The sequence below is a fragment of the Vigna umbellata genome, chromosome 4 (genome assembly GCF_029865625.1).
Source record: "Vigna umbellata cultivar VRB3 chromosome 4, Vumbellata_1.0, whole genome shotgun sequence".
In the NCBI taxonomy this organism is placed as follows: domain Eukaryota; kingdom Viridiplantae; phylum Streptophyta; class Magnoliopsida; order Fabales; family Fabaceae; genus Vigna; species Vigna umbellata.
In genome coordinates, this window is record NC_142168.1 from 70,074,199 (window position 1) to 70,091,770 (window position 17,572).

The following is a 17,572-nucleotide window of genomic DNA, read 5'->3' on the forward strand; positions in this document are numbered from 1 at the left end:
GAAGTGGAAGTAGTGGACAAAGTTGATGAAGCGGACGACGTGGACGAAGTGGACGAAGTGGACGAACTAGAAGAAGTGGACGAAGTTGACGAAGTGGACGAAGTGGAAGAAGAAGAAGAAGAAAAAGTAGAAGAAGAAGAAGAAAAAGAAGAACAAGAAGAAGAACAAGAAGAAGTAGTGGACGAAGTGGACGAAGTGGAAGAAGTTGGAGAAGTGGAAGAAGTCGACGAAGCTGACGAAGTGGACGAAGTGGACGAAATGGAAGAAGTTGACGAACTGGAAGAAGTGGACCAAGTGGACGAAGTGGAAGAAGAAGAACTAGAAGAAGTAGTGGACGAAGTGGATGAAGTGGACGAAGTGGACGAACTAGACGAACTGGAAGAAATGGAAGAAGTGGAAGAAGTGGAAGAAGTTGACGAAGTTGACGAGGTGGAAGAAGTGGACAAAGTGGAAAAAGAACAAGAACAAGAACAAGAACAAGAAGAAGAAAAAGAAGAAGAAAAAGAAGAACAAGAAGTAGTGGACGAAGTGGACGAAGTTGACGAAGTGGACAAAGTTGACGAAGTGGACGAACTGGACAAAGTGGACGAAGTGGAAGAAGAAGAAGAACAAGAAGAAGAACAAGAAGAAGAACAAGAAGAGGTAGTGGACGAAGTGGAAGAAGTGGACGAAGTCGAAGAAGCTGACGAAGTGGACGAAGTGGACGAAAGAGACGAAGTTGACGAACTGGAAGAAGTGGAAGAAGTGGGAGAAGTGGACGGAGTGGACGACGTGGACGAGGTGGACGAAGTGGATGAAGAGGACGAAGCGAACGAAGTGGACGAAGTGGACAAAGTGCACGAAGTTGACGAAGTGGACGAACTGGATGAAGTGGACGAAGTGGAAGAAGAAGAAGAACAACAACAAGAAGAAGAACAAGAAAAAGAAGAGAACAAGAAGAAGAACAAGAAGAAGTAGTGGACGAAGAGTACGAAGTGGACGATGTGGACGAAGTGGACGAAGTCGACGATGTGGACGAAGTGGACGAAGTGGAGGAGTTGAGGAAGTTGAGGAAGTGGAGGAAGTGGAGGAAGTGGAGGAAGTGGAGGAAGTTGACGAAGTTGACGAAGTGGACGAAGTGGACGAAGTGGACGAAGTGGACGAAGTGGACGAAGTGGACGAAGTGGACGATGTGGACGATGTGGACGATGTGAACGATGTGGAGAAGTAGGCAAAGTGGACGAAGTTGACGATGTGGACGAAGTTGACGATGTGGACGAAGTTGACGATGTGGACGAAGTAGAAGAAGAAGAAGAAGAAGAAGAAGAAGAACAATAAGAAAAAGAAGAAGAACAAGAAGAAGAACTGGAAGAAGAACAAGAAGAAGAAGTGGGAGAAGTGGAAGAAGTGGAAGAAGTGGAAAAAGTTGACGAAGAGGACGAAGTGGAAGAAGAGGACGAAGTGGAAGAAGAAGAAGTAGAAGAAGAAGAAGTAGAAGAAGAACAAGAAGAAGTGGAAGAAGTGGGAGAAGTGGACGATATCGACGAAGCTGACGAAGTGGATGAAATGGACGAAGTGGATGAAACGAAAGAAGTTGACGAACTGAAAGAAGTTGAGGAAGTGGACCAAGTGGACGAAGTGAAAGAAGAAGAAGAAGAACAACAACAACAAGAAGAAGAAGACCAAGAAGAACAAGAAGAAGTAGTGGAAGAAGCACAAGAAGGAGAAGTGGAAGAAGTGGACGAAGTGGATGAAGTGGACGAAGTGCATGAAGTGTACGAACTAGACGAACTGGAAGAAGTAGATGAAGTTGACGAAGTGGACGAACTGGAAGAAGAATAAGAAGAAGACCAAGAACAAGAAGAAGAAAAAGAAGAACAAGAAGAAGAACAAGAAAAAGTAGTGGACGAAGTGGACGAAGTTGACGAAGTAGACAAAGTGGACGAAGTGGAAGAAGTGGAAGAATTGGACAAAATGGACGAAGTGGACGAAGTGAACGAAGTGGACGAAGTGGACGAACTGGACGAAGTGGAAGAAGAAGAAGTAGAAGAAGTGGATGAAGTTTAAGAAGGGGAAGAAGTGGACGAAGTAGACGAAGTTGACAAAGTGGACGAAGTAGACGATGGGACGAACTGGACAAAGTGGTACAAGTTGACGAAGTGGACGAGTGGATGAAGTGAACAAAATGAACGAAGCTGACGAAGTGGACGAAATAGACGAAATGGACGAAGTTGACGTACTGGAAGAAGTGGAAGAAGTGGACCAAGTGGAGGAAACGGACGAAGTTCACGAACTGGAAGAAGTGGAAGAAATGGACCAAGTGGACAAAGTGGAAGAAGAAGAACAACAACAAGAACAAGAAGAAGAAGAAGAAGAAGAAGAAGAACATGAAGAACTAGAAGAAGTAGTGGAAGAGGAACAAGAAGAAGAAGTGGACGAAGTGGACGAATTGGACGAACCAGAGGAATTGGGAGAACTGGAAGAAGTGGAAGAAGTGGACGAAGTGGATGAAGAGGACAAAGGGGAAAAAGCGGACGTAGGGGATGAAGTGGACGAAGAGGACGAAATGGACGAAATGGACGAAATGGACGAAGGGGACGAAGTGGAACAAGACAAAGAAGAACAAAAAGGACAAGAAGAAAAAGAAGAAGAACAGAAAGAAGAAAAAGAAGAAGAACTGGAAGAAGTGGGAGAAGTGGACGGAGTGGACGAGGTGGACGAGGTGGAGGAAGTGGAGGAAGTGGAGGAAGTGGAAGAAAGGGGAGAAGTGGACGAAGCTGACGAAGTGGACGAAATGGAGGAAGTGGACGAAACGAACGAAGTTGATGAACTGCAAGAAGTTGAAGAAGTGGACTAAGTGGAAGAAGAAGAAGAACAACAAGAAGAAGAAGAACAACAAGAAGAACAAGAAGAAGTAGTGGAAGAAGAACATGAAGAGGAAGTGGAAGAAGTGGACGAAGTGGATGAATTGGACGAAGTGGACGAACTGGAAGAAGTGGAAGAAACGGAAGAAGTGGAAGAAGTGGAAGAAACGGAAGAAGTGGAAGAAGTGGACGAAGTTGACGAACTTATGAAGTGGACGAAGTGGACGAAGTGGAAGAAGAAGAACAAGAACAAGAACAAGAAGAAGAAAAAGAAGAACAAGAAGAAGAACAAGAAGACGTAGTGGAAAAGTGAACAAAGTTGACAAAGTGGACGAAGTGGAAGAAGAAAAAGAAGAAGAAGAAGAAGAAGAAGAAAAAGAAGAACAAGAAGAAGAAGAAGAAGAAGAAGAAGAAGTAGTGTACGAAGTGGAAGAAGAAGAAGTAGAAGAAGAACTAGAAGAAGTGGAAGAAGTGGGAGAAGTGGACGAAGCTGACGAAGTGGACGAAGTGGACGAAACGGATGAAGTTGACGAACTGGAAGAAGTGGACGAAGTGGACGAAGTGGAAGAAGAAGAAGAAGAAGAAGAAGAACAAGAACAAGAAGAACAAGAAGAAGTAGTGGAACAAGAAGAAGAAGAAGAAGTGGAAGAGGTGGACGAAGTGGACGAAGTTAACGAACTAGAAGAAGTGGAAGAAGTGGAGGAAGTTGACAAAGTTGACGAAGTGGACGAACTGGACGAAGTGGAAGAAGAAGAAGAAGAATAAGAAGAACAAGAAGAAGAAAAAGAAGAGAACAAGAAGAAGAACAAGAAGAATTAGTGGACGAAGTGGACGAAGCGGACAAAGAGGACAAAGTGGATGATGTGGACGAAGTGGAGGAGTTGAGGAAGTGGAGGAAGTGGAGGAAGAAGAAGAAGAAGAACAACAAGAAGAAGAAGTTGAAGAAGTGGGAGAAGTGGATGGAGTGGACGACATAGACGAAGTGGACGAGGTGGATGAAGTTGAGGAAGTGTACGAAGTGGACAAAGTGGACGAAGTGGACAAAGTGGACGAAGTGGACGAAGTGGACGAAGTGGACGAAGTGGACGAAGTGGACGAAGTGGACGAAGTGGACGAAGTGGACGAAGTGGACGAAGTGGACGAAGTGGACGAAGTGGACGAAGTGGACGAAGTGGACAAAGTGGACAAAGTGGACGAAGAGGACGAAGTGGACGATGTGGACCAAGTGAACGAAGTGTACGAAGCGGACGAAGCTGATGAAGTGGAAAGAGTGGAAGAAGTTGAAGAAGCAGAATAACCAGATCAAGATGAACAAGAAGAAGAAAAAAAAGAAGAACAAGAAGAAGAAGTGGAAGAAGAATAAGAAGAAGAAGTGGAAGTGGGAGAAGTGGACGAAGTAGACGAAGTGGACGAAGTGGACAAAGTTGACGAAGTGGACGAAGTGGACGAAGTGGACGAACTAGACGAAGTGGAAGAAGTGGACGAAGTTGACGAAGTGGACGACGTGGACGACGTGGACGCCGTGGACGACGTGGACGAAGTGGACGAAGTGGACGAAGTGGACGAAGTGGACAAAGTTGACGAAGTGGACGAACTAGACCAAGTGGAAGAAGTGGAAGAAGTCGACGAAGTCGACGAAGTGGACGAAGTGGAAGAAGTGGACGACGTTGACGAAGTGGACGACGTGGACGCCGTGGACGACGTGGACGAAGTGGACGACGTGGACGAAGTGGACGAGGTGGACGAAGTGGACGAAGTGAACAAAGTTGACGAAGTGGACGAACTAGACCAAGTGGAAGAAGTGGAAGAAGTGGACGAAGTAGACGAACTGGACGAAGTGGACGACGTGGACGAAGTGGACGAACTGGACGAGGTGGACGAAGTGGACGAAGTGGACAAAGTGGACGATGTGGACAAAGTGGACGCACTAGACGAAGTGGAAGAAGTGGACGAAGTTGACGAAGTGGACGAAGTGGACGACGAGGACGCCGTGGACGACGTGGACGAAGTGGACGAAGTGGATGAGGTGGACGACGTGGACGAAGTAGACGAAGTGGACAAAGTTGACGAAGTGGACGAAGTGGACGAACTAGACGAAATGGACGAAGTCGACGAAGTTGACGAAGTGGATGAAGTGGACGACGTGGACGCCCTGGACGACGTGGACGAAGTGGACGAAGTGGACAAAGTGGACGACGTTGACGAAGTGGACGACGTGGACGCTGTGGACGACGCGGACGAAGTGGACGAAGTGGATGAGGTGGACGAAGTGGATAAAGTGGACAAAGTTGACGAAGTGGACGAAGTGGACGAACTAGACGAAGTGGAGGAAGTGGAAGAAGTGGACGAAGTGGACGCCGTGGATGACGTGGACGCCGTGGACGACATGGACGCCGTAGACGACGTGGACGAAGTGGATGAGGTGGACGAAGTGGACAAAGTGGACGAAGAGGACGAAGTGGACGAATTGGAAGAACTAGACCAAGTGGAAGAAGTGGAAGAAGTGGACGAAGTTGACGAAGTGGACGAAGTGGACGACGTTCACGAAGTGGACGACGTGGACGCCGTGGACGACGTGGATGAAGTGGACGAGGTGGACGAAGTGGACGAGGTGGACGAAGTGGACGACATGGACGAAGCAAAATAACCAGAACAAGATGAACAAGAAGAAGAACAAGAAGAAGAAGTGGAAGAAGAATAAGAAGAAGAAGAAGTGGAAGTGGGAGAAGTGGACGAAGTGGACGAAGTAGACAAAGTGGACGAAGTGGACAAAGTGGAAGAAGTGGAAGAAGAAGAAGAACCAGCTGAAGAAGAAGAATAAGTGGAAGAAGAACAAGAAGAACAAGAAAGAAGTGGAAGACGTGCACGAAGTGGACGAAGAGGACGAAGAGGACGAAGTGGATGAAGTGGACGAAGGGGACGAAGTGGAAGAACAAGAAGAACAAGAACAAGAACAAGACGAACAAGAAGATGAAGTGGAAGAAGAAGAGGAAGAAGAAGTGGAAGAAGTGGGAGAAGTGGACAGAGTGGATGACGTGGACGGAGTTTTCGAGGTGGACGAAGTGGACAAGGTGGACGACGTGGACAAAGTGGACAAAGCAAAATAAGTAGAACAAGATGAACAAGAAGAAGAAGTGGAAGAAGAATAACAAGAAGAACTAGAAGTGGGAGAAGTGGACGAAGTAGAAGAAGTGGACGAAGTGTACAAAGTGGACGAAGTGGACGAGCTAGACGAACTGGAAGAAGTGGAAGGAGTGGACGAAGTTGACGAAGTGGACGAAGATGACAAAGTGGAGGAAGTGGACGAAGTGGACGAAGTAGACGAAGAGGACGAAGTGGACAAATTGGAAGAAGAAGAAGAACCAGTAGAAGAAGAAAAAGAAGTGGAAGAAGAACAACAAGAAGAAGTGGAAGAAGTGGACCAAGTGGACGAAGAGGACGAAGTGGATGTTGTGGAGGAAGTGGACGAAGGGGACGAAGTGGACGAAGTGGAAGAAGAAGAAGAACAAGAACAAGAACAAGAAGAACAAGAAGAAGGAGATGAAGATGAAGTGGAAGAAGAACAGGAAGAAGAAGAAGAACAAGAACAAGAAGATGAAGATGAAGTGGAAGAAGAACAGGAAGAAGAAGTGGAAGAAGTGGGAGAAGTGGACAGAGTGGACGAGGTGGACGAAGTGGACGAGGTGGACGACATGGACGAAGCAAAATAACTAGAACAAGATGAACAAGAAGAAGAACAAGAAGAAGAAGTGGAAGAAGAATAAGAAGAAGAAGAAGTGGAAGTGGGAGAAGTGGACGAAGTGGACGAAGTAGACAAAGTGGACGAAGTGGACAAAGTGGAAGAAGTGGAAGAAGAAGAAGAACCAGCTGAAGAAGAAGAATAAGTGGAAGAAGAACAAGAAGAACAAGAAAGAAGTGGAAGAAGTGCACGAAGTGGACGAAGAGGACGAAGAGGACGAAGGGGATGAAGTGGACGAAGGGGACGAAGTGGAAGAACAAGAAGAACAAGAACAAGAACAAGACGAACAAGAAGATGAAGTGGAAGAAGAAGAGGAAGAAGAAGTGGAAGAAGTGGGAGAAGTGGACAGAGTGGATGACGTGGACGGAGTTTTCGAGGTGGACGAAGGGGACAAGGTGGACGAAGTGGACGACGTGGACAAAGTGGACAAAGCAAAATAAGTAGAACAAGATGAACAAGAAGAAGAAGTGGAAGAAGAATAACAAGAAGTGGGAGAAGTGGACGAAGTAGAAGAAGTGGACGAAGTGTACAAAGTGGACGAAGTGGACGAACTAGACGAACTGGAAGAAGTGGAAGGAGTGGACGAAGTTGACGAAGTGGACGAAGATGACAAAGTGGAGGAAGTGGACGAAGTGAAAGCAGAGGAAGAAGCAAAATAAGCAGAATAAGAAAAAGAAGTGGAAGTGGGAGAAGAGGACGAAGTAGACAAAGAGGACGAAGTAGACAAAGTGGACGAAGAGGATGAAGTTGACGAAGTGGACAAAGTGGACGAAGTGGAAGAAGAAGAAGAACCAGCAGAAGAAGAAGAAGTGGAACAAGAACAAGAAGAACAAGAAGAAGAAGTGGACGAAGTGGACGAAGAGGACGGAGTAGACGAAGGGGACGAAGTGGAAGAAGAAGAACAAGAACAAGAACAAGAAGAACAAGAACAAAAACAAGAACAAGAAGATGAAGTGGAAGAAGAACAGGAAGAAGAAGTGGAAGATGTGTCGAGTGGACGACGTGGATGAAGTGGACGAGGTGGACGAAGTGGACGAGGTGGACGAAGTGGACGAAGTGGACGAAGTGGACGAAGTGAACGAAATGGACGAAGTGGACGAAGTGGACGAAGTGGACGAAGTGGACGAAGTGGACGAAGTGGACGAAGTGGACGAAGTGGATGAAGTGGACGAAATGGACGAAGTTGACGAAGTGGACGAACTAAATGAACTGGAACAAGTGGACGAAGCTGACGAAGTGGAAGAAGAAGAAGAACGAGAAGAAGAACAAGAAGAAAAAGAAGATGTAGTGGAAGAAGAACAAAAAGAAGTAGTGGAAGAAGAACAAGAAGAAGAAGTGGAAGAAGTGCACGAAGTGGACGAACTAGACGAACTAGAAGAAGTGGAAAAAGTGGAAGAAGTGGACGATGTCGACGAAGTGGACGAAGTGAACGAAGTGGACGAAGTGAACGAAGTGGACGAAGTGGAAGAAGAGGAAGAAGCAAAATAAGTAGAACAAGATGAACAACAAGAACAAGAAGAAGAAAAAGAAGTAGAAGAAGAATAAGAAGAAGAAGTGGAAGTGGGAGAGGTGGACGAAGTAAACGAAGTGGACGAAGAGGACGAAGTGGACGAAGTAGACGAAGTGGACGAAAAGGACGAAGTGGACAAAGTGGACGAAGTGGACGAATTGGAAGAAGAAAGAGAACCCACAGAAGAAGAAGAAGAAATGGAAGAAGAACAAGAAGAACAAGAAGACGAAGTGGAAGAAGTGGACGAAGAGGACGAAATGGATGAAGTGGCCAAAGTGGACGAAGTGGAAGAAGAAGAAGAACAAGAAGAAGAACAAGAAGATGAAGTGAAAGAAGAACAGGAAGGAGAAGTGGAAGAAGTGGGAGAAGTGGACAGAGTGGACGAGGTGGACGATGTGGACAAAGTCATCGAAGTGTACGAAGTGGACGAAGTGGACGAAGTGGGCGAAGTGGAAGAAGTTGAAGAAGCAGAATAAGCAGAACAAGATGAACAAGAAGAAGAACAAAAAGAAGAACAAGAAGAAGAAGTGGAAGAAGAATAAGAAGAAGAATAAGAAGAAGAAGTAGAAGTGGGAGAAGTGGACGAAGTAGACGAAGTGGACAAGGTTGACGAAGTGGACGAAGTCGACGAAATGGACGAAGTTGACGAAGTGGAGGAACTAGACAAACTGGAAGAAGTTGACGAAGTGGACGAAGCTGACGAAGTGGACGAAGTGGACGAAGTGGAAGAAGAAGAACGAGAAGAAGATGAACAAGAACAAAAAGAAGAAGTAGTGGAAGAAGAACAAGAAGAAGAAGTGGAACAAGTGCACAAAGTGGACGAACTAGACGAATTGGAAGAAGTGGAAGAAGTGGACGATGTCGACGAAGTGGACGAAGTTGACAAAGTGGAAGAAGTTGACGAAGTGGAGGAAGTGGAAGAAGTGGAAGAAGTTGACGAAGTGGAAAAGTGGACGAAGTGGACGAAGAGGACGAAGTGAACGATGTGGACGAAGTGCACGAAGTGGACGAAGTTGACAAAGTAGACGAAGTGGAAGAAGTGGAAGAAGAAGGATAAGCAGAACAAGAAGAAGAACAAGAAGAAGAACACGAAGAAGAAGTGGAAGAAGAATAAGAAGAAGAAGTGGAAGTGGGAGAAATGGACGAAGTAGACGAAGTGGACGAAGTAGACGAAGTGCACGAAGTGGACGATGTGGACGAACTAGACGAACTGAAAGAAGTGGATGAAGTGGATGAAGTTGACGAAGTGGACAAAGTGGACGAAGTGAACGAAGTAGACGAAGTGGACGAATTTGTCGAAATGGACGAAGTGGACGATGTGGACAATGTGGACGAAGTGGACGATGTGGACAATGTGGACGAAGTGGACGAAGTGGAAGAAGTGGAAGAAGCAGAATAAGCTGAACAAGATGAACAAGAAGAAGAACAAGAAGAAGAAGTGCAAGTGGAAGTGGGAGAATTGGACGAAGTAGACGAAGTGGTCGAAGTTGACAAAGTGGACGATGCGGACGAACTAGACGAATTGGAAGAAGTGGAAGAAGTGGATGAAGTTAACGAAGTTGACGAAGTTGACGAAGTGGAAGAAGTAAACGAAGTGGATGAAGTGGACGAAGTGCACAAAGTGGACGAAGTGGAAGAAGTGGACGAAGTGGAAGAAGAAGAGTAAGGAGAACAAGACGAACAAGAAGAAGAACAAGAAGAAGAAGTGGAAGAAGAATAAGAAGTAGAAGTGGAAATGGGAGAAGTGGACGAAGTGGACGAAGTTGACAAAGTGGACGATGTGGACGAACTAGACGAACTTGAAGAAGTGGAAGAAGTGGAAGAAGTGGAAGAAGTGGATGAAGTTAACGAAGTTAACGAAGTGAACGAAGTCGACGAAGTTGACGAAGTTGACGAATATGACGAAGTGGACGAAGTGAACGAAGTGGACGAAGTGCACAAAGTGGACGAAGTGGAAGAAGTGTAAGAAGAAGAAAAGCAGAACAAGATAACAAAAAGAAGAACAAGAAGAGGAAGTTGAAGAAGAAGTGGACGTGGGAGAAGTGGAGGAAGTAGATGAAGTGGACGCAGTTGACAAAGCGGACGAAGTGTACGATGTGGACGAACTAGACGAACTGGAACAAGTTGAAGATGTCGACGAAGTTGACGAAGTGGACAAAGTAGACAAAGTGGACGAAGTGAACGAAGTAGACGAAGGGAACGAAGTTGACGAAGTGGACGAAGTGGACGAAGTTGACGAAGTGGACGAAGTGGACGAAGTGGACGATGTGGACGATGTGGACCAGGTGGACGAAGTAGAGGAAGTGGAGGAAGTGGACGAAGGGGACGAAGTGGACGAAGTGAAAGAAGTGGAAGAAGCAGAATAAGCAAAACAAGATGAACAAGAAGAAGAAGTGGAAGAAGAATATGAAGAAGTGACGAAGTGGACGAAGTGGATGACGTGGACGAAGTGGAAGAAGAAGAAGAAGAACAAGAAGAAGAAGAACAAGAACAAGAACAAGAAGAAGAACTGGAAGAAGAACAAGAAGAAGTGGACGAAGTTGACGAAGTGGACAGAGTGGAAGACGTGGACGAAGTGGACGATGTGGACGAAGTGGACGAAGTGTAAGAAGTGGAAGAAGAATAAGAAGAAGAAGTGGAAGTGGGAGAACTAGACGACCTGGAAGAAGTGGAAGAAGTTGAAGAAGTGGAAGAAGTGGACAAAGTTGACGAAGTGGACGAACTAGACGACCTGGAAGAAGTGGAAGAAGTGGACAAAGTTGACGAAGTGGACGAACTAGACGACCTGGAAGAAGTGGAAGAAGTTGAAGAAGTGGAAGAAGTGGACGAAGTTGACGAAGTGGAAGAAGAAGAAAAAGAAGAACAAGAACAAGAAGAACAAAAAGCAGAACAAGAAGAAGAAGTGGAAGAAGAACAACAAGAAGAAGTGGAAGAAGTGGGAGAAGTGGATGACGTGGACGAAATGGACGAGGTGGACGAAGTGGACGAAATGGACGAAGTGGATGAAGTGGATGAAATGGACGAAGTGGAGGACGAAGGGGACAAAGTGGACGAAATGGACGAAGTTGACGAAGTCGACGAAGTGGACGAAGTGGAAGAAGTGGAAGAAGTGAAAGAAGAAGAATAAGCAGAACAAGTTGAACAAGAAGAAGAACAAGAACAAGAAGAAGAAGAAGAAGTGGAAGATGAATAAGAAGAAGAAACGGAAGTGGGAGAAGTGGACGAAGTGGACGACGTGGACAAACTAGACGAACTAGAAGAAGTGGACGAAGTATACGAAGTGGACGAAGTTGACGAAGTGGACGAAGTGGACGAACTGGAGGAAGTGGACGAAGTGGATGATGTGGAAGAAGAAGAAGAACAACAACAAGAACAAGAAGAAGAAAAAGAAGAACAAGAAGAAGTGGTGGACGAAGTGGACGAAGTGGAGGAAGTGGAGGAAGTGGACGAAGTGGAGGAAGTGCACAAAGTCGACGAAGTGGACGAAGTCGACGAAGTGGACGAAGTCGACCAAGTGGACGAAGTGGACGAAGTGGACGAAGTGGACGAAGACGAAGTGGACGATGTGGATGAAGTGCACGAAGCGTACGAAGTGTACGAAGTGGAAGAAGCAGAATAAGTAGAACAAGATGAAGAAGAAGAAGAATAAGAAGAAGAAGTGGAAGATAAATAAAAAGAAGAAGTGGAAGTGGGAGAAGTGGGCGAAGTGGACGAAGTTGACAAAGTGGACGAAGCGGATGAACTAGAAGAACTAGAAGAAGTGGAAGAAGTTTAAGAAATGGAAGAAGTGGACGAAATTGACGAAGTGGACAACATGGACGAAGTGGACGAAGAAGTGGAAGAAGAATTAGAAGAAGAAGTGGAAGTGGGAGAAGTCGACGAAGTAGACTTAGTGGACGAAGAGGACGTAGTGGAAGAAGTGGACGAAGTGGACGAAGTGGAAGAAGAAGAAGAACCAGCTTAAGGATAGGAAGAAGTGGAAGAAGAACAAGAAGAGTAAGACGAAGTAGTTGAATAAGCGGGAGAAGTGGACGAAGTGACCGAAGTGGACGAAGTGGAAATAGTGACCGAAGTGGACGAAGTGGAAAAAGTGGACGAAGTGGACGAAGTGGACGAAGTGGACGAAGTGGACGATTTGGACGATGTGGACGATGTGGACGAAGTGGACAAAGTGGACGAAGTTGACGAAGTGAACGAAGTGGACAAAGTGGAAGAAGTGAAAGAAGAAGAATAACCAGAACAAGATGAACAAGAAGAAGAAGTGGAAGAAGAATAAGAAGTGGAAGTGGAAGTGGGAGAATTGGACGAAGTAGACTAAGTGGACGAAGTTGACAAAGTGGACGATGTGGACGAACTAGACGAATTGGAAGAAGTGGAAGAAGTGGATGAAGTTAACGAAGTGGACGAAGTTGACGTAGTTGACGAAGTGGACGAAGTGAACAAAGTGGACGAAGTGGACGAAGTGGAAGAAGTGGAAGAAGAAGAATAAGCAGAACAAGACGAACAAGAAGAAGAACAAGAAGAAGAAGTAGACGAAGAATAAGAAGTGGAAGTGGAAGTGGGAGAAGTGGACGAAGTAGACGAAGTGGACGAAGTTGACAAAGCGGATGATGAGGACGAACTAGACGAACTTGAAGAAGTGGAAGAAGTGGATGAAGTTAACGAAGTGAACGAAGTTGACGAAGTTGACGAATATGACGAAGTGGACGAAGTGCACAAAGTGGACGATGTTGAAGAAGTGGAAGAAGAAGAATAAGCAGAACAAGATGAACAAGAAGAAGAACAAGAAGAAGAAGTGGAAGAAGAAGTGGAAGTGGGAGAAGTGGACGAAATAGATGAAGTGGACGCAGTTGACAAAGTGGACGAAGTGCACGATGTGGACGAACTAGAAGAACTGGAAGAAGTGGAAGACGTGGACGAAGTTGACGAAGTGGACGAAGTGGACAAAGTTGACGAAGTGAACGAAGTTGACGAAGTGGACAAAGTTGACGAAGTGGACGAAGTGGACGAAGTTGACGATGTGGACGATGTGGACCAGTTTGACGAAGTGGATGAAGTGGACGAAGGGGACGAAGTGGACGAAGCGGACAAAGTCAAAGAAGTGGAAGAAGCAGAATAAGCAAAACAAGATGAATGAGAAGAGGAAGTGGAAGAAGAATATGAAGAAGTGGAAGTGGCAGAAGTGGCAGAAGTGGACGAGGTGGATGATGAGAGGGTCGCACCTCCCAACAAAAGTTGTGCATAAAAGAATGCAGTATAGACTAGGAAGTGACTCCTAGGTCGTCTCTCAAGGACCAATTTGTGGTTCAGTCTCAGATCAAACACGTAGTGGGGAGGGGTTTGTGAAAGGCTTGTGAATGCAATTTGAACTAAATTAAAATTTGAAAATCGAACACAACCGAATATAATTGACGGTATTCAAGTGCGTAAAAACACTAAACTGAACACAGCAACAAATAATTATCCCAACACAATTTCATGCTATTAAAATGCAACACTTAATTAGAAAGATGACAAGCAATTCCAAATATAATGTAAAATATCCTAAGGCAAAAGAAATAAGAAAAGATAAATTTTTTTCTACCATTTCACGTGACTCATGTGCTCTCCTTAATCAACAAAATGATTAAAAACATTCACCGCTTGAGCATTTTCCCAACCGTGAATCAAAGCCAATGGAGCACCTCTTCTTCTTGGACGCAATGTGAACCAGTCGTGGCAAGCACCTCACAAACGTGACACCACACTACTGGATTGAAATCCTTCTCTCCATCCTAATTGATTAAACCTTGCTTTTAAAAGTAGAATAAGCACTTCCAATTTTCAAACCCAAAATAGATGACCGGATCCCTATGCTACTCCTATCTAAGTTGTCCATTCATTCTTAAAAGAAAAAAATACAATAAATGCATCAAATGCCGTGGCCACCTCTTCCTTCACCTGAATCAAGGTTCCACTTTTGCTTTCTAAATGGCAGCTGTAAACAAGACCGTGTGCTTCCTTCTTCCAGGCCGTTCCATCCAGTAAAAACTCAAAACTTCTTCTCTCAAAATCAGCCACCATACTCAATACATCTACCCTATCTAATCACCTCTTCATTCTCCAACAATTGCTGCTAATTGTCCCATCACAAATTCATCACTGTGTGCATATTTTTCATTGGATTAAAACTAATAAAAACTTCTAAAGAAAAAGAACGAAACGTGAGGTTGACGACTCCCTTCACACATCCAGCCCCACTTAAATTCCCTTCACGTCTCCCATTTTTATATCCCAGCTGGAACAATTAAAAGGCACCGTGCACCACTTTTCTATATGAAGAGAAATACTGGAATGAAAACCGAAACTCTTCCAACTCCACGCACACCATTATCCAACACGCACACACGTTGGTTCAAGCGTCCGTGCACACCATTCTTTTCTTCTCGGTACTGCTCCAACACATGTACAGGCCGAGACACCTTGTGCCACTTCCAGAATCATAAAATGCGAGTAGAGATTGAACAATAACGTGCACTTTTCATAATGAAAATTAAATAAGCATTGCTCATGAATCCAGCACTTGCAAAAACGAAATGGAAAAATTGAAAGTGTATTTTTCATTCATGATCCTCAAATAGCGTTTCCAGCCAAAGAAGAGTTCAAAAACAAAATCCTAAAATCCAAAGACAGAGACTGAGAGTAAGTGGCAAGTGGCGGCTGAACCACACACGTCCAACGCCCCCTTTCAAATTGAAATGTGCTTTTCTTTTTATGTGGGAGGCAGTTGCCCTAGGCCGAGACACCCCTCCCTCCAAGCACGTCCTCTGCTAGGTGTGTTCCCCTCTTCCACGGGCTCCCTTCTTTTTCTGGACGCACCCCTATTTTTGCTGCCAGCTTGTGCTTGAAGGCTTGGTCCGAGTGCTTCAATGTGGGCCCTTCTTTAATTCCAACTAAGGCTGAATAAGATGAATGGCCGTGTGATGTGTTTTTCCTTCCAGCAAGCAACATGCACATCTCCAAGTGCACCCCCAAATATGAAATCCACACCTCCTCACTCATTTAGCCTCTAAATGTTCCAAATTGTATTTCCGAAATTTTCCCTACAATTAATAATGCAAATAATTAGCTCAAATCATTCAAATTAATTAAAATAAGAATTTCTGATCAAATTAAGCACAATTAGGAAAAATGGGAAAATACCAGACATTTAAGCACAATTCCCCGATTAATTCTAGTATAATAAACTAAGTGAAGTGAACAAAATATTGACTCATCAGTGGACGAAGTGGAAGAAGAAGAACCAGCTTAAGGATAGGAAGAAGTGGAAGAAGAACAAGAGTAAGAAGAAGTAGTTGAACAAGCGGGAGAAGGGAAAGAAGAATAAGAAGAAGAAATGGAAGTGGGAGAAGTGGACGAAGTTGACAAAGTGGACGAAGTGGACGATGTGGATGAACTATACGAACTGGAAGAAGTGGAAGAAGTGGACGAAGTTGACGAAGTGGACGAAGTGGACAAGAGTGGACGAATTGGAGGAAGTGGACGAAGTGGATGATGTGGAAGAAGAAGAAGAACAATAACAAGAACAAGAAGAAGAAAAAGAAGAACAAGAAGAAGTAGTGGACGAAGTTGACGAAGTGGACGAAGTCGATGAAGTGGACGAAGTCGACAAAGTGGACGAAGTTGACGAAGTGGACGAAGTGGACATTGACGAAGTGGATGATGTGGAAGAAATGCACGAAGCGTACGAAGTGGACGAAGTGGAAGAAGCAGAATAAGCAGAACAAGATGAAGAAGAAGAAGAACACGAAGAAGAAGAGGAAGATGAATAAGAAGAAGAAGTGGAAGTGGGAGAAGTAGACGAAGTGGACAAAGTTGACAAATTGGACGAAGCGGACGAACTTGACGAATTGGAAGAAGTGGAAGAAGTTGAAGAAGTGGACGAAGAAGTGGAAGTGGGAGAAGTGGACGAAGTAGACTTAGTGGACGAAGAGGACGAAGTCGAAGAAGTGGACGAAGTGGACGAAGTGGTCAAATTGGACGAAGTGGACGAAGTGGATGAAGAAGAAGAACCAGCTGAAGGAGAAGAAGAAGTGGAAGAAGAACAAGAAGAGTAAGAAGAAGTAGTTGAACAAGTGGGAGAAGTGGACGAAGTGACCGAAGTGGACGAAGTGGAAAAAGTGGACAAAGTGGACGAAGTGAGCAAAGTGGAAGAAGAAGAAGAAGAAGAACAAGAAGAACAAGAACAACAAGAAGAAGAACAAAAAGAAGAAGTTGTAGAAGTGGGAGAAGTGGACGAACCTGACGAAGTGGACGAAGTGGACCAAATGGAGGAAGTGGACAAAGCAGACGAAGTGGACGAAGTGGACGAAGTTGGCGAAGTGGACGAAGTGGACGAAGTGGACGAAGTTGACGAAGTGGACGAAGTGGACGAAGTAGACGAAGTAGACGAAGTGGAGGAAGTGGACGAAGTGGACGAAGTTGACGAAGTGGAAGAAGTAGAATAAGTACAACAAGATGAACAAGAAGAAGAAGTGGAAGATCAATAAGAAGAAGAAGTGGAAGTGGGAGAAGTGGACGAAGTAGACGAAGTGGGCGAAGTTGACAAAGTGGACGAACTTGACGAGGTGGACGAAGTTGACGAACTGGACGAAGTGAAGGAAGTGGACGAAGTGGACGAAGTGGAAGAAGAAGAATAAGCAGAACAAGACGAACAAGAAGAAGAACAACAAGAAGAAGTGGAAGAAGAATAAGAAGTGGAAGTAGAAGTGGGAGAAGTGGACGAAGTAGACGAAGTGGATGAAGTGGACGAAGTGGACGAAGTGGAAGACGTGGAAGAAGCAGAATAACCAGAACAAGATGAACAAGAAGAAGACCCGGAAGAAGAAGTGGAAGAAGAATAAGAAGAAGAAGTGGAAATGGGAGAAGTGGACGAAGTAGACGAAGTTGACGAAGTGGACGAAGTAGACGAAGTGGACGAAGTGGAAGAAGTGGAAGAAGAAGAAGTGGAAGAAGAACAAGAAGAAGAAGTCGAAGAAGTTGAAAAAGTGGACGAAGTGGACGAAGTGGAAGAAGAAGAATAAGCAGAACAAGATGAAGAAGAAGAAGAAGAACAAGAAGAACAAGAAGAAGTGGAAGAAGAAGAAGAAGATGTGGAAGTGGGAAAAGTGGACGAAGTAGACGAAGTGGACGAAGTTGCCAAAGTGGACGATGTGGACGAACTACACGAACTGGAAGAATTTGACAAAGTTGAAGAAGTGGATGAAGTGGACGAAGTGGATGAAGTGGACGATGTGGATGAAGTGGACGAAGTGGAAGAAGCAGAATAAGCAGAACAAGATGAACAACAAGAAGAAGAAGAATAAGAAGTGGAAGAAGAATAAGAAGAAGTAGTGGAAGTGGGAGAAGTGGACGAGGTAAACGAAGTGCACGAAGAGGACGAAGGGGAGGAAGTGGACGAATTGGATGAAGTGGACGATGTGGACGAAGTGCATGAAGTGG